We start from the raw sequence: 2,006 nt of genomic DNA, 5'->3' as shown, positions 1-2,006 counted from the left end.
GAAAGAGAAGGGAACAGATATTATATATGTAAGGAAAATTAAAACTCAGGATGTTGGGCGTGGGGGGAATGTGCTTTGAAGTACAAAAGATCCATTGTTAATGTGGGACAAAACCTCCCCAGTATGGGACAGAGATAAAAAGGAGGGAGTTTCTAACAGATCAAGGTCAACCAAGATATATGAATAACATAAATGCTATTAATCTCGTACAGCATGAATCGGAGAATTGCAGCAGGGTATAGCTGTGTGGCGGAGTCATGGCATGAGTGTTTTATGCCACTTTGTATTAGATAATGAGCGTATTCATCACAGACTCCTACACATCATCCAAACTGGCAGAGAAGGAGCTTTAAGGAGCTTGAGAGAACAAATCAAAGAGCTGGATCTAAAGCTCAGAAAGGTAATAGGGATGTTCAAATACTGCCCCAAGTTTAGGTATTTGCAGGCATCCATACAATCTCACTCTGCAGGAAATGGCGTGAGAAAGCAGCTCTTAGTTGGACAGCTTGCCGCTTATTATCTATGATGCTGCCTCTGTCATAACAGCTGATTTTACCAATTAGAAAAGATGTAGAGCAATATAGGAAAAGCCTACACTAGAAAAAGTCTCTCTTTCTTGCCTTTTTTTTTAATTTTATTTTTCTTAAATTCTCATGGCTGCAAATTCAGAGACACAAAGAATCAATTTTCATCTTGGAGGGCTTAATTTAAACATTGTTAGGAAGCAAGAGACTGAGCCATACTGGAGTCAAAAAGTACATAACCAGATGTAATTCTGATTTCACATGTTGCATTTCCACACATTTTAGTCTCCTGAAATTCCAGAGACACATGTGTTACACAGGAGAGGCTTAAGGGATAATTTATCTTGGGGAGGAAGGAAATGAAAATGTATACATGTGTGTATATAATTTTGACAACAATCTGCAACCAGATTGTTTGCAGTGGTTTGCACTTCCATTTATTTATTCCAAACAAACATTTTAACTCAATGACATGGATCTATGTAGCATGGTTTTCCTGACGGTTATGCTTTTCAGATTTTTGAAAGAAAGCTGAAATACAGTTGGGACCAAATTAAAATTCCAAAACCGACTAATTCCTTCTCCCTGAGGTTAGCAGGGTTTTCTCAGCATGAACCTAGACTTGCATTCAATTCTACATTTTGGTGCCATGTAATCAATGGAAAAGGGCAAGCCCCATAATGGGGCCAGCTCTCCACAATGAACACATCCAAACTTTAAAAAAGAGATTTTGAATGAGGGGTTGGCTGTTTGCAATGCAGCAGCATCTAGAGGCTACACTGCATTTGGAGCTATTCTGCACCTACTCTATATATGCATATACATACATATATAAATTCATACTCTGTGTGTGTACATATACACTATGCATGCACGCATATGTGTATTGTACATATACATACATGCAATATATACTATAAACTGCTTCTCTACCTGATCTTGAGGAGATATATTGTTTGAGCTTAGTGAAGTGAAGCTGCAGCAGGGGAGGGAGGAATAAAAAGAGAAGGAAGGGCTGGAACGGTTCAAGGTAAAGCACTCCTCAGCAAACATCTGAGGACTGTTCAAAGGCAACGCCAGTACTATGAGCATGAAAAATTCTGTCACTCCTCCAGCCTACTTACAAAATGGGCTTGAGCAGGACAGGAAGAGCAATGGGAGATCAAAGGAAAAGCAGCAGATTTGTCTAAAAACTGTCAGCACAATCATCAATTTGGGTAGGGAAAATCAAATGAAAGCACAGAGCAAGATTCAGACCACCAAATTCTCCTTGTGGTTATCTATATCCAAGTAGCCAAAGGATCCTGAAAGCCTGTACTGTCCAGCAGCACCTAAGCCTGAGGATCCTACAGTCCCCCAGCGCCTCCCTGGTGAGCCTGGGAGTTTCCAGAGCCCCTTGTCTTGAACACACTCCTCTCTGGGAAGAGACACCCGTCTTCCACACAGGCTCTGCAAACTCCTGCTTCACGTCCTGCAGACCTT

This window comes from Pygoscelis adeliae, unplaced genomic scaffold (genome assembly GCF_000699105.1).
Source record: "Pygoscelis adeliae isolate BGI_AS28 unplaced genomic scaffold, ASM69910v1 Scaffold98, whole genome shotgun sequence".
NCBI classification, from domain to species: Eukaryota; Metazoa; Chordata; class Aves; order Sphenisciformes; family Spheniscidae; genus Pygoscelis; species Pygoscelis adeliae.
This window is presented reverse-complemented; position numbering follows the sequence as displayed.